The sequence below is a fragment of the Ctenopharyngodon idella genome, chromosome 10 (genome assembly GCF_019924925.1).
Source record: "Ctenopharyngodon idella isolate HZGC_01 chromosome 10, HZGC01, whole genome shotgun sequence".
In the NCBI taxonomy this organism is placed as follows: Eukaryota; Metazoa; Chordata; class Actinopteri; order Cypriniformes; family Xenocyprididae; genus Ctenopharyngodon; species Ctenopharyngodon idella.
Window position 1 is genome coordinate 45221950 of NC_067229.1, and position 18051 is coordinate 45240000.

An 18051-nucleotide genomic window follows, 5' to 3' on the forward strand; every position below is an offset into this window, starting at 1 on the left:
TAGGCTTACCATAATGAATCGGGGTGAGGTAAAAACACTTTTTGAAAGACGGATTTTTAATGAGCTCTCTCATTAAGGACATTTTGTTCGTTTTTAACAAAAAATGTTAAAGCTTTAATAGTTTTACTTGTCAGTTTACTGAGGTTTTTATTATTAATAGGTCACATTTTATAGTTTATTGAATATTGCCTAATAGTACACTCTAAAAATGCTGGGTTATAAACACCCCAAGTTGGGTTGAAAATGGACAAACCCAGCATTTGGGTTAAATGTTTGCCCGACGTGCTGGGCAGTTTTATTTATCTCAACTATTGTTTAGAAATGACTATATATCTGGATTAAAATGAACCCAAAGGTTGTTGGAAATTAAAAATCAGACACATAATTACTAGAGGCAACAATAATAGTCAAAAGGTGAACACTTATTAATAAGCAATTTAATAAATGTTTATTGTTCATTTATTAAACATATTAATAAATGGTAATTTTCAACATCCTTTGGGTTCATTTTAAGCGAGCAATACAGTCATTTTTAAACAATAGTTGAGTTAAATAAAACTACCCAGCAGGTTGGGCAAATATTTAACCCAACCGCTGGGTTTGTCCATTTTCGTTATAATACTATATTTTATTGCATTTTCTTCAACACTTACACAACAATGTACATCACATATCTGTAACAACTGGGTTTGTCCATTTTCAACCCAACTTGGGTTGTTTTTAACCCAGCATTTTTGAGAGTGTATGGTTTTTGTTTTTGTCATTTTTTAAAAGTTATTTTTAAAAGTTAAAAGAGCCTTACATGGTCTATTTGAATTTAAACATATTTTCACCACCAACAAAATGAAAATGGGATACATTTAGTGAAGACAGTGTTTTATTGATATTGGTTATAGATGTCCATAACTTCCTTTCTCTAATTGATTTTCACATCATCCTCTCCTGTTGTGAACTCCACCCCACCCCCCTCCCAAACGAGAGCCTTCCGTGAGATTTTGACGTGAAGATGTCATGACAAGCTTGGCCTTTCTCTCTTTCCTGCGGCTTGTGCGGCCCATGGCCAAAAGGTTTTGTGGCGAAGGGACTGTGAGAGGCCTGTTCCTCTCCCCCTCCACTCAGCTTTACCCCTCTGGTTCCCATCCGCTTCCGAAGCTCTTAACAGCCCGAGCCGAGAGCTCGTAACCCCCAGCACACCCTAATGAGAGACCCGGGGACAATGCTGGCATTGTTTGGTACCTCAGCTCAAGAACAATGGATGTTTACCCAAGCAGTTGTCCGACCCAAACTCTACCGTTGATTACTGTTGGGTCTCCTGATTAACTCTGCTCCTCGCCCCAGCACAATGGAGCCTTTGACTGGGCCACCGTAAGCCCCCTCCAATTTGTCCTCCCCTCTTTCACTTTTTCTCTCCATCACCACTCTTAACACAGAACTCCATCATGGGACCCGAGAGAGAGCAGCGTCTCTCATAGGGCTGAAATATCGCTGCTTAATCGCCACTCACTTCAACAGAGACACATTAACAGAAGTCTGGAAAAAGACCCGTATAGGGACTCCGGCTTTAGTAATGTAAAAAAGCATCCCAAAACTAGACTAAAATAAGGCCTTTGTGCTTCAAAACGTGGGTTTTTGCACATGTAAAAGGTTTTCTGAGACTATGTCTGAGACTAAGTGAAAATGCTTGTAATCTAATATAAGTTTAGCAGTGTTTAAAAGCTGAAAACGGCTTTACCATTTAAAATAACTATCTATTTCATATATTTTAAAATGTAATTTATTCCTGTGATGCAAAGCTGAATTTTCAGCATCACTACTCCAGTCTTCAGTGTCAAATGATCCTTCAGAAATCATTCTAATATGCTGATTATCAATGATGAAAATAGCTGTTCTGCTTAATATTTTTGTGGAAGTGGATTTTTTTGATGGACAGAAAGCTCAAAAGAACAGAATTTATTTTAAATAGAAATCTTTTGTAACTGTACTGTCACTTCTGACCATTTTAATGTGTCCTTGCTGAATAAAAGTATTAATTTCTTTTTTTTATTTATTATTTTTTTATTTACTGACCCAAACTTTTGAATGGTAGAGTATATTTGAATACTGTATCCCACAGCGTACATTATAACAATGGAAATAAGTTTATCATTTAAATAAGGGCTGCATGTAGCTATACTGTACCAGAACACACACAAAATGGTTTCCGTTCACTTACACTGGTACATATAATTCATGCAGCCATGTTTTATCAATGATTTGGATGCAAATTTTCACACAACACATTTCAGATTAAATCCAAGGGTAAAATGGGTTTAAAGTAGAGCATGTACATTTAGGTCCAGTTTCACACACTGGAACAGAAGCCCATTTAACATAGTTGTAAAGAAAACATGATATCTGTTGGGCTAAAACTCAATGCATCTTCTAAAACGCAGTCAATAAAGATTTCTTGCATCCAAGCTTTGCCCTTTCAACTGAATTTATCATGCATATCACTCTATATACTAGTAATATCAGTTTATCAATCAGCTCAAAATGACACTGTAATGTGTCAACTGATTAACAAACAACACTGAAAACACTCACATGAACTGAATTTCTGGTCTGTGTGAAGGCACTTTGCCTTTTGAAATAGCATGCAGCTCTGCAGTGTGTGTTTCTGTGGTCATGCATGGCCGTCAGCACTGCGACATGCACACACACACACACACACTGAACGTCTGCAGTCGGCCCATCTGCCCAGCAGAGCTTCTCAGCATCCAGGCTCCGATATTCAGATGAGGCCCGCGCAGATTAATAAATCATTAAGACCGCGCTGTCTATAACGGCCCCATTCACACGCTCTCCGGACACTGTGTGTCTGCTGCGAGCCCGGCATTAGACATGCAAGAATGTTAATGTCGACACGCATTATAAGAAGCTTGTGAGGCGTCTGTCTGCACGCTGGGCCTGTGCTCATCTCGCCATATTGTGTCTGAGAGAGAAGCCCCTCTCGTCTGGAGTAAGAAGACCCACTTTGTGTTTGTACGCAGCTTAATGCGTTTAGAACGTGGCCTAAATATGAAAGCATTTTGTGCTAATTCTTTTATCACTACTAAAAGTCAAACATCAACAATGTATTTTAAAATGTGACTTTTTAAATATAAATACACTCTTAAAAAGTATAAATGTTCTTTTTTGGCATCATTGGTTCCATTAAGAACCTTTAACATTCTTTAGGGGAAAAGAGGGAAAAGATTATTAAAATGTTCTTCACACTAAGAAAAAAATAATAATTCCTTTAACAACTGATCACTGAAAAGTCTTTGGGGAACCAAAAATTGTTCTTCTATGGGATCACCGTTTTTGGAATCTTTATTTTTAAGAGTGTATAATTAAAAATATATACAGATTAGTGCTGCCAAACAATTAATCACGATTAATCACATCCAAAATAAAAGTTTGTGTTTACATAATATATGAGTGTGTACTGTGTATATTTATTTTTATATATAAATACACACAATGCATGTATATATTTAAGAAAAATATTTAATATTTATATATAAAATTTTATAAACATAAACATAAAAACTTTTTTATGTTGTCAAATCAACTTCAATAATTAATGTGGTTCAGATAACATAATATTTTGAGTTTCTGTTGATTAAACCAATCGCCTTCATTGTATTAACTCAAATTTTTAATTTCACTGAACTCAAAATTTTAAGGCAACCCGGTAACTTACTTTTTTAAGTTAAACCAACAATTCTTTTTTTTTTATAGTGGTATACATGTAAATATTTCTTAAATATACACATGTATGTGTGTGTATTTATATATACATAATAAACATACACAGTACATACACATATATTATGTAAACAAACTTTTATTTTGGATGCGATTAATGATTTGACAGCACTAATACATATATAAATTTATACATTTTCTTGTACAGCTTGTGTGTGAATGCATTTTTTATTAAATTAGCAATAAAATATTTTTCCCATAAATATTTCTTCCTTTATATGTATTTTATTTTTTTTTTTAATGTAAAAAAACATTAGAAAGCACACAGGGAAAGACACCTGTTTTTCGTTTTTGTTCTCTTTTCTAGTCCATTCAAAGCATTTTGTCTCCTGCTTAACCCAGCACTTTAAGTACACAGTGAGGGGGATGATTGCATCACAAAGGAAAGCACCAAGTCCATACCCCTATTTTGGCTTTGAAATTTGCATGCATTTGCATGATTTTATTATGCACATGCCTTTTGTTCCCTGGGTGGGAACCATAGAAGAAAAAAAAGAAAAAAAGATGGAGCCGTGCAAATCCACCTCACAGACAAAAATACACATTTACGTTTGGACGACATGAAGATTTGGATGAAAGCTGAGCTGTTAATATTTGCACAGCGGTGCTTGTTTAGCAACAATCAACAAATTAACTGCAGAAAAAAATATGAATATATTTAATGTGGAACTGTTTTGTTGTTACTTATTGATATTTGCATGCTGTTTTATTCTATTATTAACTCCACTTCTGTGCACACAAAATGCTTTCAGCTTCACGCAGACTCACCGTTTCATAATTACAATTGAAATATCACATCATTAGCGTCTGCTATCACAGAGGACTTCAATGGGAGTCTAATGTAACAGTCCAATACGACCGACCTGATTTGAAGAAATAGGTCAGGGGTTTAATGTTGCCTTTGGCCTGGTTTTCTAAACCACCCTGATTCAGACACACACACACCGTGATTGCTGAGTCTTCTGGCTCGATAAACATTTCTTCTGATCAAAGTACCCTGCTAACTAAAACATCTGTTTCTGTCATCATTTATTCACCCTCAAAATATTCCAAACCCATATGAATTTATTTCTTCTGCTGAACACAGAAGAAGATATTTTGAAGAATGTCAGTAATCAAACAGTTGATGGACCCCATTGACTTCCATAGTATTTTTTCCATATTATCAACTGTTTGGTTTCCGACATTCTTCAAAATATCTTCTTTTGTTTTCAGATATATTTTTGGCGATTTTTGCAATTATTATGATAGGATAGTATAGAGTGGAGAGGAAGCGAGGTGGGAGAGAAAGAGAGGGGGACGGGATGGGGAAGGTCCGTGAGCAGGACTCGAACTCGGGTTGCCCGAAGCACAGCGACACTATATGTCGTGCGCTGACAGAAGAAATAAATTTTTATGGGTTTGGAACAACTTGAGGGTGAGTAAATGATGACAGAATTTTCATTTTTGGGTGAACTATCCCTTTAAGGGAACATTCTATTTTATCATTTCGCAAACATCATGGGAATGTTACTTGAATGTTCTCTGAACGTTCTGGAACAAGCAGTAGCATTTAAAAAAATGTTAGACTAACGTCCAACTGAAACGTTTCAGAAAAAACCCTGTATAAATAACATTTTTGTTCTAACATTTTACAAGAACAAACATTCTATTAACATTACTAGAAGAAGGTTTGTTCATAACTTTGAGAGAACCTTGCCAGACGTTAGCCAAAGTTCTGAGAACGTTCCGTTAGCTAATTCTTGTATTGCAACAAATATCATCGCGATTAACACTGCAACATATCTTTAAAATAATATTTACAGCCAGTAATGTTGTGTCTCCCACCGTTAACCACACTTTTCACCTATTTTATTATTTTATTTTTTGCTTGTCTTTCCCTTATAGCTACTCCATCTTGGTAATTTGCATGCATATCTTTGTGCTTTTGGATTTGTATGCAATGGGAAAACAAATCTCAAACGTGCTACAAGCATGTTGAGCAAACCCGCACATGTTCATGTGTCTATGAATGGTCCGCAGAGGATGTTCACATGCCTTTTTCTGCCCTCTGGCTCTCCACTCACCTCATGTTGCATCAGCCTCACGAGGCAGCGCTGCCTCCACTTCCTCCTGCAGGCGTCTCCGAGCTCCAGCTGCCTCTAACACACAGAGAGAGAAACAGAGATTGCATGTTACACCCACAATAAAGGCACATTATTGTGTCTACTATTCTGTTAGCTTTACTATTTAATGGTGAGTGCAGTGTCTCATGTTTAGATAATGTCTAGATTTACATTTGCAAGACATTTCTATCCAAAGCAACCTATTTATTCAAGATACACTGTAATCCTGAATAAGTTGGCAAAACTCAAAAAATTTGAGGTAATCAGTTACATCAATTTTTTTAAGTTAAGAAATTCAAAGTTTAAGCAAGCAGAACTGGCAGATTTCACTTTTGTACTCATACTGTTAATTTGCTAAAATGATCATGTAATCTCAACAAACATTTCTTGTAGTGGACATTTAGCTAGTTATAACTAGCTAATCCAGCAAAGGCTATTTGGTAACACAACACTTGGATAAATATTAGTATTGCATAGCAATTGCTGAAAGAGTACATTTAACATAAATCTGTTTTCAAACTAAGCTCATGCTCCAATCGTCACCATGATGATAACCCCCAAAAACCCACATAACAGAAACTCTTCTAAATTAGCAAAGCATTAAACGCTACTAAATCATCTACTTAACATTAATCTTGCACCAAAAAAAACATTGTATAACACTTAATTTTAGCATTTGCTCTCCCTTTCGAGTGCCAAGGCAAAGCATGCTGGGAAATAGAAATCCCAGCCCAGTTTCAGTTAAACTTAAGTTTGTCTAAATTAAAAGAAACAAGTTAATAAAAGGCAAAACAATGAAACAATTCAGATTATTACTTAAAATGTGTTAGTTTTGTGAACTCAAAAGAAAAAAAGTTCTAAAAACTCATAAAAGTTCATTTGATTGAACTAATTTGTTTGATTTTGCCCTACTCAAACCAATTAATTATTTTGAGCATTAGGGTTTACAGTGCATTTCATTAGTTCATGCATTTCCTGGGAATCGAACCCATAACCTTCACTTTGTTACTGCCACGTTCTACTGTTTGAGCTACATTTACACCATACACTACTAAAATAAAAGGTTTTTTTCTGCAACGATGCCATAGAAGAACCATTTTTGGTTCCGCAAAGAACCTTTTCAGTTCTTAAAAGAACTATATAATGGTCGGGATATTATGCCACACTCTGAGGCGTCTTTTTTTTATAAACATAAATTCAACATATAACAAATAATAAGTCTACACACTCAACGCCACATTACTGGATTCTTTCGTTATGTGAGTTTTTTGCCTTAATCTAGCCAAGAGGTCATGTTGTGACGCACTGATCTTCTTCTATTGGTCACACATCTTCACCTGATACAGAATGCGTCGAAATGCAAAACTTCTTCACATGAGCTTGCGTTTATGGTCTCTGGCATTCCCATGTGTAAGAATGGAAGTCAATGGAATGAAAAGTGTGGTGTGACCATCCAAACATTTAAAAAACTTTTTTCCACTATAAAATACCTTTTGTGCGCTCGAATTTTAAAGGTTCTTCATGGAACCGTCAATGCCAGTAAAGAACCTTTTAAGAGTGTACTAGAAAAAATTTACTGACATTTTATGCATTATCTTTTAATTGACAGTATTTGTTTGTAGTCAAAAAGAAAAAATAAAGGCCACTAGCAAAATGTGTTCACGCATAAGATTTGTTCCACAAGTGCATAAACGGCACCTATTGTTGCATGAATATCTTAAATGTGAATGAATAATTAACAGTGTTTCTCATGTCTGCCATCCATCTATTCTTCTTCTGTTCATATTGCATGTGTGCCACTGATGTGACTCCCTAAAATTCCTCTCTTTGGTATCTTTGTACTATGAAATGTTTGAAATGTGTGCATAGAGAATTAATTCTGATATTTATGCACTCAGCTTGAAATACAAAGCTAAAGAAGTCATAATATTTGTTATCGCTGCACGTCTTCATCCATGTAGTTTATACATGCAACGTCGAACCAAAACACAAGATGCCAAACGTTCATCAAAAGCGATTCTCCTGAGGATCTCCATGCAGTGTCATTACCACCAATCATACGCTGGAGCTCAGGGTGCTAAACCAATGAAAATGGTGCTAATTAGAAAATTGGTATTCATGGTAACGGGCAGCTATTGTGATGTGACATATGCAAAGCGCGCGACGTGTGTGTGTGTGTGTGTGTGTGCCAGCAGACATTTTGGGATTGCCCTCTCAGTCTCTACTGCCAAAGCTATAAGATGGTGGCAAACAGGAGGCATCCATTCCACGGTGGACAATGACGTTTGGAGATGCCCATGAACTGCTGACGGTTAATCAGAAGGGTTGTATGTAATATATTTTTTCAGATTTCATTCAACATCACATAAATCAGTGCTTTTATTGTTCTTCCAAAGCAATCCTGCTGTCAAAAGCAATTATATTGAATCTTGGTTTTGTCAGAATACAGAAAAATACCTTGATAGTTTTGTCATTTTTTTTTAATTACAGTCCATTTACAGTCAAAAACTAGTAGCAAGAATTCAGTGGTTGATTCTGTATTATTTTGCCCATCAATGCATGAATGCGACTCCTCGTGTTTCTCCATCAAAATCCCAGAGTCTCTCTGCAAATTAGCAGTCTCGTTATATTAATGAGCCGGCTCAGCATTTATGAAGTACAAAGTCATTTGCAGACTGCGCTATCAGCTGTTGTCGAAAAATATTAGGGGATTTCTTATAAATCAGAGATGGAAACACAATTACAGAAGACTGGAAATGTAGTTCCAGTATATTTGTAGCCCATTCATTCATTCTACATAATCAGCTTGTTTTAGTCTGATCATCTTTGCTTTGCTGTGAAATACAGCTTATGTTTATTAATAACTGATGTGGTTCAGTATTAATATCTTTTAGCGCTGATGACAGATTATGTTCTTATTATAAATTGCTCTCAGTAGATCTAAGATAGAAATTTCAGTGTAATGAACACAGTAACACAAGGTGATTCTCTTTATTGCAGCTATAGACACACTGGCACCTCCAGCTCTTATAGAGTCAGCTCGCCTCATCATCTCCATGGAAACTCCAATCAGCTCATCACACATGACAGATTTGCCAAAAGTGGGCGGGCACATCATAACTGCAGGTTGATTAGCAGATATTCTTGTGATCTTTCTCTCTCTCTCTCACTACTGAACGTTTGAGTTATTACATTTGAATATTATTTAACAAAAGTCATTTTATATCCTACCAAGGCCGAAAATTATAAATAATAATAATTACCTAAAATACGGGATCGATTTAATTACTTTAGGCCTGGTTCCACGGACAGGGCTTAGATTAAGCCAGGATTAAGCCTTAGTTCAATAAGAACATTTAAGCAGGTTTTTAAAACATTACTGGTGTACATCTTGAGACAAAACAATGGAACTGAAATATTTTAAGATTTCAGTGCAAGTTGCTTTCAGTTAAAAAAAATTAAACATGCATTTTAGTCTGTGACTATAGGCTTAAGCCTTGTCTGTGAAAGCGGGGTCTGTGTGATCTGTTAAATGATCTTTGGATGAAGTTATATTTCGAATCTCTTTAAAATTGTATATTTTGCTCAGGCAAATGTTTTGCGTAACCAAAGTGGCCATCCCTGAATACTTTGAAAATACATTCTAATAATTGTAATAATTTAATCATAATAATTTGTGTCAAGTTATCTTCTTTCTGAGCTCCAGAATTCAGTCTGACCTCAGTGGGTCTAGTAGTGACCTGTCTGACCTCTCATGCCCTCTGTCCCTAAGGATTCAAAGTTCAGAGTTCAGCATGTGCTTCATGGTCAAATTCAAGTTCATTCTGACCATCAAAACTGATTCCATATGCCAAAATACACAATACAGTAACAGATATGATGTAAAACACTTGCATTTGCACACCAAAGGTGTGAACAATAATTGTTCCCTTAATATTTTTATTATGCCACAAACGAAAAATAAACTAAATGAAATGTAACAAAACATTCAGATAAGACAAATAAAAAGTAACTTTTTAAATAAAATCCAAACAAATGTGATGGTTTGCACAGGAAATTCTGTAAATGCTCCTTTAATTATGAGGTTATTTTACTTTTTGCTTTAAAAAACATCATTTTAAAAATGTTTATGTATTGCTTTGTTAAATAAAGTAAAAAAGAATAGTGGGTTTAACTTAAAAAAGTAAGTTACCTGGTTGCCTTAAAATTTTGAGTTCATTGAAATTAAAAATTTGAGTTAATACAAAGAAGGCGATTGATTTAATCAACAGAAACTCAAAATATTATGTTATCTGAACCACATTAATTATCTAAGTTGATTTGACAACCGAAAAACTGTTGTGATAACAAATCATGAAAATACAGTGTACAATTTTACAGTGTACATGTTAATTTCTAAAAAAAAAAATTGCATTTTTGTCTTTTAAAATATTGTATTTGAGGTAACTATATATATATATATATATATATATATATATATATATATATATATGCACACACACACACAATTTTGATTACACTTTTAGAGCAAAATTAAAAAAATTTCAGTATACAATAAAGATAATAGATGATATTAAATTAATATAAAAACGCAGGGTATGTGTTAGGTTAAGTTTAGGTTTTGAATATAGAATATGTCTTTATATCTCATTATAAAAACAAAAGAAGTCACTTGAAAGTGAAAGAAAAACACGGCAACAATTTTTGTAAAAGAAACTCCTAATGTGTAGCCAGCTGCTTAACGACGTGAGTGTGTGTGTGAGAGAGAGAGACTCTAAATCAGTTGTCAGCTCTTGGGGCCTCTATGTGGGCCTATAGTCGTGGATAGTTTACGAGTAGCCCGTTGATTCGTGTGTGGATGTCTAAGTACAGCATCCCGTTCCACATTCCCGTCACACACAGGCTCTCCAGCATCCTCCATTCACTCCAGCTCCGCTGTTCCACCCTCCACAGTGATGCAGATGAGCAGGGTGCACTTGGACCCCCCCAGCCCCCCTCCCTCACAGGGCTGTCTGTCATATTCTGCCCCAGACAAGACATTGCCCACTTGCCCTCGAGCGTGGGAATGGGGGTCCACGGGCGTTCACATCATCTCCCCCACGTGCGCTCGACCGCATCAATTAAGGATGAGTTTCTATACCAATCCATCCCCATTCCTTCCTCCATCCCATTATGTCCCAATTATTTCATTTGAGGAGCTTGAATAAGTCCAGAGTCAACGATACTCGGACGCACGTGGGTTCCATTGAGCTGACAACCACAACAAACTTACGCCTTTGTCTTGCGTGTCTCCTGTGTGCGTTGCATTCATCCTTTTACCCAAAAGCTTTATACATATGATGTGCATGACAAACAAATCACCCTGAAGCGTTTGCACGTGCAATAACACACCTAACGCCTATATTTTTTTTTTCATTGCACACAGCTATATTTAATGCTCCACGTTGAGATGCTGATAGAAGCGGTCCTTACTTTCGGTTATCTAGCTTTATGACGACCAGCACACTCATACAGCTAGATAACCAAAGATAACAACACGCCTCCAACATATGATGTGTCGCCCCACAACAAGTGCAAAAAGCCCATTTGCCCCAATTACTCCAAGTCACCAGATGCGAGTAATTAGTTTCATGCAAAAAATCCCGAGAAAGTTTCTCGCTGTCCTTCCAAATGAGGTCGATCCGATGCAACTTGGCTCCCGCGCGTAATTGTAGAACTTCTTAATTCTTGACCCGAACGATGAAGATAAATCTACAAGACGCGAGCCTGCTACGTCCATCCATAGCAGCGAGGATGCTTTTATTCCAAGCGGAGCTCGGCTTGGCTGGATTTACAGTGCGGGTACGCATGAAATCCTGCGTATCCATGCAAGAGAATAAACGGGAACGCAGCAAAAAACGCAAGGCATAAAGGCAGCATCGGGCACAGTGCGAGAGCTGTAGAGTAAACACATGCGTACTTGGGTTTGGGCTTCAAATATCACTCTCGTAACATGCGTAAAATGCGCGCAGGTTTGATCCGGAGGCATTTTCGCTCCTCTTGCTCAGGGTAACATCATGACGTCCTTATGGCACACGGATGATGACGTGCTCACGGATGACAGGACTGACGCACTCAATGGGCTTCATCTCTAGTGCCCAAAATGCGCACAAATCTCGTGAGGTCAGAGGTCTCGAGGTCACAGGGAATTTAAATGTCCATTTGGAGACGCACGCGGCGACGCGCACCGGTTTTCTGCAGTGTGCAATTATGAATATAAACCAGAGTCAGAAATGAACCAGGGCTTAGGGCAAATTCCTCTGCTTTTCTAACATTTGATATATTTCTAGGACATTCTAATATAGTCTATTCTTTATAAGTAGATGCATAAAAGCCCCTTAATTTCTGCTGCTGTTATAGACCCTCTTTTTCGTTTTGCAAGATGCCTCGTCTCGTCAGTTTTAGTTGTAAGAGCGAAACTCCTATAGTTAGTTTGCCTCAGAAAACGCTTGTAGCGACATTTTTAAGGAACGCACTAATTATGAATTATAATTAATCACTGTGAGTAGAATAAGTGTCTCTTACATTTCAGAAATACTTTGCTGATCTGTTGAATGTAAACAGGCCTGTACACAGATCAACATGACTCAGATATTATCATGAACTTGAGAATTTTCGCTCTTCAATTTGCCTTATTCGTTTCTGCAGCAGCAGAAGACTAAAATGATCCCAGTTAATATATTATAAGCATGACAAATAACCCTAAAATATTATCACTTGGAAGGATGCACAAAATTATCTAACCATTATTCCACCACTGATTAAAGCGATATATGCATGTAAATATTTCGAAATACATTTTCCACGGTACATATTTTAGTCATTTTAGTCCGAACACAATCGACATACAAACACACACATGTATAAATGTTTTGCTTTTTTTTCTGAGAACCTAATAGAAAGCACAAATGCATGTGTAAAGATTTCTAAATGAGAGAAAATAAAGCAGCTGAATGAAGCTTCTATAAAAGCATCTATTCTCTCTCAGGGATGCAAACAGTGAAACAAAGGTTTGCCTTTATTTTAAAGGCTTCAAAATTACTCAGATCATTCAGATGTTATATATTTATCAAATATAGCCTAATTTTAAAGCAAAATGCCTTTTTATCTGATCTTTAATAGTAGCTCTTAATTGAACCACCCTGAAGCAATTAACCACTTAGAGTGTTCAGCGTGACGTCACACTGAGAGGACAATTAACACTTATTTATCTGTTATCGTTCGCTGATCAGCACGTGACGTGCAGGTCAAAGACGCATGTGTGTGAAGACTTTCCATCAGCCAAATGTGCTTTAAAAAGGTTTGTTTTGGATATATATACATTGTTTAAATATAATTCACAAGCAAATAATTGCCATTATGTTAAAAAATAATATTACATTTAGCATTTTTTTGATTTATCAACAGTTTTCCTTTTTCTGACAAGGACAATTGAGAAAACACTCTGGCCAAACATTTTATATATATAGCCTACATATAATATAGGCCTATTACTTCTTCCTTTTATGAATAATGCAATAATTCTACATAATATTAAAGCTACAGATTTCACGTGGCCTGTTTTTTGCAAAATTAGAAGCATAAAGTAGGCAACTTACATTCTCTTTGGACTCCCCATGGCACCAAAAAACAGTCATCTGGATGTGAACAAACGAACATCCTCGATTAGAAATCACATCCTCGAAATCCTTCTACGACATGTTTGCTAAAGATGCGCGAGGCACCTTCGTTTGAAACGGTCTTATTCCATCCACAGACAGGATGAAGGTGTGAGGGAAGAGCAGAACTTCCTCACGTGCTGCCTGCGCTCGAGCGCGAATGGAAAGTGCAGCGCGAGCCCTGCAAGTTTGGGTGGGCTTGAGAGGGGGGGCATGGGCAATTTATGATCCACCCCTTCTACCTCTGCATTATACGTGCGATGAAATTCATATTTTATTCAATTGCCCAAACTTGCTCAGATTTCGCTGTGTGAGTTTTTGTTGCACGAGGTACAAAATGTCTAAGTGACGTGACCAGGTGTGACTTACCTGAATCCTCGTGCTGTTTGTAATGTATATCGTCTTTCATCCGTATCCATTGGTATTTTCTACAATTTGGATATTTTCCCTTCCTTTAGGAGTACCATTTTCTTTTCTTTTCTTTTTTTTTTATTTGATTTTAATTCTACTCTTATTAGTCTTCTATATTTGTATTATTCTGACACTCATTTGATGCAGGACCGGAGGGGGTCACGTCCAATGACGTCGTCTTGTTTGTTACGTGCAGCCATATTTAGATACACCGAGAAAATTAGTGATGCTCAATATGCAAATCAAGCCATAATGACTAGGCTACACCATAGAGACGAAACAATGTCTCGTGCAAAAAAAATAAAAAATAAATCGTAATCTTCTAATCTGTGGGATCTTGATCTACGAGTTTATTTCTTAATATTCTGGACGTTCATGTCGTTGGAGGAAGGAAATGAGAGCATGTGAGAAATTAACGCCTGTAATAATCAGCTGCTTGATGTGTCTTTGTGTTTGTCACCAGGCAGAACAGCGTCTACATGTGCTGCACGAGCTCATCTGTATTCTCTGAGAATTTCAAAGCAACTCAAAGTTTTTTTTTTTCTTCAGCAGGTGAGTATTTTTTGAATTGAGCTGTTAGGATACAATATTAATCTTTCAGATTTTTTTCCATGTAGATTATTTCTCACAGAAATTAAACAGCATTTTCTCTGGACTGTAGTTTAGTTTTTAAGAGAACAATCGAGTTTTATTAAAAACATATTAGATGCTGACCTTCAGAACATTTGTTTGTAGATTTATGAATTAAGACTAAAGGGAATCAAATGGTTTAGCTAACTAGCTAAAAAATAACCCCAAACTTACATTTGATTTTAAAAGCTATTGCGTCGAACGGACATGAATCCAGCAGCTCCAGGCGTCAGATGTGTGTTTGATTGAGTTCATGCTGACTGTTCTCGTGTTTGCTCACGGGGAGACGAGAGAAAATCGCAAACATGTTTTCTTAACGAACAAACACTGCAAAATGGCAATTATTTATCACACCTTTTTTGCTTCAAAGCAAATATTGTTTTTAAGAATGCCTTTAAAATAAAATATATCAATAGCTATACATGGTTGTATAATGTGCAGTACATATCTATCTAAAATCTAGGTTGAATCTTTTCTGTGCTGATTATTCCTTTTTTTTTTTTTTTTAAGTACGTTCATGGACATAAAAGGAAAGGAAATATAGCAGAACAACGACACTCTTTCTCACACACACACACACACTCTCTCACACACACTCAGACGTAGCCTACACACACTCACAATGGTTTTGTTTAGATTAAAATTATTACAATTACTGCAGAATACAATTACAGAGCAAATTTCTTATTTAAAATGTAGACTAGGATATATCTACTATTTCCCGAGATAAAGATCTTTGTTGTCATGTAGGCTAAACTCGAAGAAATCTCAGTGATCTTAATGCAAGAATTTTGGATGTGAAATCTGTGTGCTTATTAGCGTTTATTTATTTAAAATGCATTATAATAAACGTATTTATTACTAGTTCTTGTATTTTACAATAGGTTATACATTATCCCAGCTTTCTATATTTCGACAGTTGTCCATTCTGACAGGAAGATCCGCCTGTTGTTGCACTACAGCGACACCTGGCGGCAGCGTCAGTCCAACAGCAGCTCCTCCATCAGGGCATTTAATAATCATGAATCTGAAAGATTTATTCGATTTATATGATCGTTGCTATACAGTGATGCAGTTCTTTCATTTAGCACAGTTTTCAGACAGGTAAAAGCTTAATTTTCACCATAAATTAAAGAGCAGCTGAATATATTTTGAGCTCAGTTCTTTATTACATTAATGAACTGAAGAATTTGCACCAGCTGAACAAATTCTATCTATCTATCTCAAATGTTTTTTTTTTTTTTAACGCTTTATGTGTTTATAATTTTTATGAGTAGTCTCAAAATAAAGATGTGACTAAATTTGCGTATGATCAGAAATATGTTTTACTGCGGAATTATTGTTTGGTTTGTTGTTTTTGATGACAGCTATAATGGAATAAACAATGATATATACTATATTCAAAGGCGTGAACGTGTTTTCGCTTAGTTATTATTAATAATAATAATATCCTCATGTTGTCGATATGTTTTCTTTATTTAAGCTCAGACGTACAGTGTGTGTTATAACTTATTTCGTCGACTTTAATTTCACGGAAGATTTGTCTGGGTGTATGTTTTTATGAACTGAGATATCGATATATTTCCAAACGCGACTGAAATTTGCAACATTATAAGAAAAGAGTAGGATTCAACAGCTATTATAATTCAAACAAAGGCGGTATTTTACTGCTTCAAATGCAAATACAAACATCTCTTCATGTGAAAACTGGTGTATTTAGAACCAAACATTCTTAAAATAATTCTAGAAATTCTACCCAGCTCTTTTCTTATTTTCTGCTCTTATGTATATGTGATGATGAATTGTTAAAGGTGTTTGATTACAACAATAAAGATGATTATCAGTCCAGTCTAGTAAAATGTGAGCATACTAGACAGCCAACGACGTTGCAAAATGATTTTAAAATAGTTGATATTTACTGTATATTTTGCTATTAATAAAGGCATGAATTGCTCCATCAAACAATCCCTAAAAGACAAACAAGGAGAATCACATGCAGCTTACCACAACCTAACACTAATTTCAACCATGAGCCTGTATTTTCTTGTAAATATTTTATAAGCAGTTTACTGTAGACTTATGTTTTAAATATGAAGTTATAAATCTCAGTTTAGGCTGTGAAATGGTCTGAGTAATCATATTTGAGCCTCTGAATGTGTCATGATGGTTTAAATCACGATTTATGCCTTTTAGTTTTGACACTGGAACTGCAGAAACCTACTAGAAAAATGTGTCTGTAAAATGTCGTGCACTCGTGTTTTGATGAGTAATACACCAGAGTTTTTAAGGATTTGAAATATACAAAAAAAATACAAATTCTGGATGGTATCTTTCACCAAAACACTTGTTTCGCAACATAATATGCAAAGACATCTGTCTCTGAAGAAACATTAGACAACTGGTCTGTTAATACTCCAGCAATCCATATGCAAAGGATTAGTTCACTTCAGAATTAAAATTTCCTGATAATTTACTCACCCCCATGTCATCCAAGATGTTTATGTCTTTCTTTCTTCAGTCAAAAAGAAATTAAGGTTTTTGAGGAAAACATTCCAGGATTTTTCTCCATATAGCGGACTTTAGTGGGGACCAACGGGTTGAAGGTCCAAATGTCAGTTTCAGTGCAGCTTCAAAGAGCTCTACACGATCCCAGCCAAGGAATAAGGGTCTTATCTCACAAAACAATTGGTCATTTTCTAAAAAAAATAAAAATTCATATACTTTTTAACCACAAATGCTTGTCTTGCACTGATCTGAGATGTGCCACGCATTACATAATCACGTTGGAAAGGTCGCGTGACGTAGGCGGAAGTACCGCGGTAGGGCGAAAAACTCCATCTCATTTTCTCCTCCAACTTCAAAATCGTCCAACATTGTTAGTGTTTGCAAGTTCGGTACTTCCGCCTACGTCACACGTGACCTTTCCAATGTGATTACGTAATGTGCAGTGCTTTGTAGAGTAGTGCAAGGTTAAAAGTATATTATTTTACTTTTTTTTTTTTTTTTTTTTTTAGAAAATGGCCAATCGTTTTGCTAGATAATACCCTTGTTTTGCGTCTGGGATCATGTAGAGTCCTTTGAAGCTGCATTAAAACTGACATTTGGACCTTCGACCTGTTGAAGTCCACTATATGGAGAAAAATCCTGGAATGTTTTCCTCAAAAATCTTAATTTCTTTTTGACTGAAGAAAGAAAGACATTTTGGATGACATGGGGATGAGTAAATTACCAGGAAATTTTAATTTGGAAGTGAACTATTTCTTTAAAGAAACAAACAAGCAAAAATAAAGAAAGAAAAAAAGTCTTTGGTGAAATTGTTTATATGGCTTTATTTTTGGAGCTCACACGGCTTTACCTCTCTGTTCAACATCGGCAAAGCTTGAAATCACATTCTGACTCATGTGGTCAACAGGTAGCAA

The 18051-nt window shown here is 36.0% G+C and overlaps 1 protein-coding gene and 1 long non-coding RNA gene across 5 annotated transcripts in view; both read right to left on the reverse strand.

Annotated features, from left to right (window-relative positions):
- The window catches only part of LOC127521640 (uncharacterized), a 30932-nt gene extending 17120 nt beyond the window's left edge, over positions 1 to 13812 (reverse strand). Inside the window, exons 1-2 of one of the 2 annotated variants that reach the window (XR_007932429.1) lie at positions 13532 to 13812; positions 5856 to 5930 (exon numbers count right to left, since the gene is read on the reverse strand). This is a non-coding gene — a long non-coding RNA (uncharacterized LOC127521640). The remainder of the gene's footprint in view (positions 1 to 5855; positions 5931 to 13531) is intronic. The other variant, XR_007932428.1, reaches the window with a different exon arrangement.
- A 4124-nt stretch (positions 13813 to 17936) lies between these two features.
- Positions 17937 to 18051, reverse strand: part of mef2ca (myocyte enhancer factor 2ca) — a 49005-nt gene continuing 48890 nt past the window's right edge. For all 3 annotated transcript variants that reach the window (XM_051910051.1, XM_051910049.1, XM_051910052.1), the window contains one exon: positions 17937 to 18051. This exon is cut by the window's right edge and continues 1391 nt beyond it. The gene's annotated coding sequence lies outside the window, so the exon portion shown is untranslated.